The sequence below is a fragment of the Ruditapes philippinarum genome, unplaced genomic scaffold (genome assembly GCF_026571515.1).
Source record: "Ruditapes philippinarum isolate M1 unplaced genomic scaffold, ASM2657151v2 ctg971_1_1_1_1, whole genome shotgun sequence".
NCBI lineage: Eukaryota > Metazoa > Mollusca > Bivalvia > Venerida > Veneridae > Ruditapes > Ruditapes philippinarum.
The window spans coordinates 76,532-77,129 of NW_026858730.1; positions in this window are offsets into that span (position 1 = coordinate 76,532).

A 598-nucleotide genomic window follows, 5' to 3' on the forward strand; every position below is an offset into this window, starting at 1 on the left:
CACAGCACCTAAATAACATAATATCATTGTTGACATAATACTCTATAGTATCATAATCGTTCTTTTAGCATCCGGTAAAGAAATATAGATAAGTGAATTCATTCAACCTATATACTTGTTATTTTGTCTTTCAGTAACCAAACTTTCCTCAGTGCCAAAAGAAAAAAAGAAAAAGATTAAGAACTTTAACTACCGCACGAGGTATTAACTCTAAAAGTCTTGCATTTGTCAACAAGGATATAAATCCGATATGTCAATATATGCAAATTTAGCAGCATTAAGCCTTGTTCTTTTACCCCTTCCGTCCCCCCACAAACACACCTCTCCTCTTTTTTAAAGCCACAACATGTGTTATTTGCACATATCATTCAATAAACGATGAATTTCACACATCAAAAAAAAACAACAAAAAAACAAAAACAAAAAAACGGGGGGAAGAAAGATATCAACCACTACTGACCGTTATTTATATATTTTTTTCCGCATCCGTAGAACTACCAACTCTCGCCCACGAGCTTTTTTTCTGTCACTGGAAACTAAAATAATCGATTGTATAGGGTTATTGGAAATTGTCAAAGCATCTTAAGCACAGAGCGTC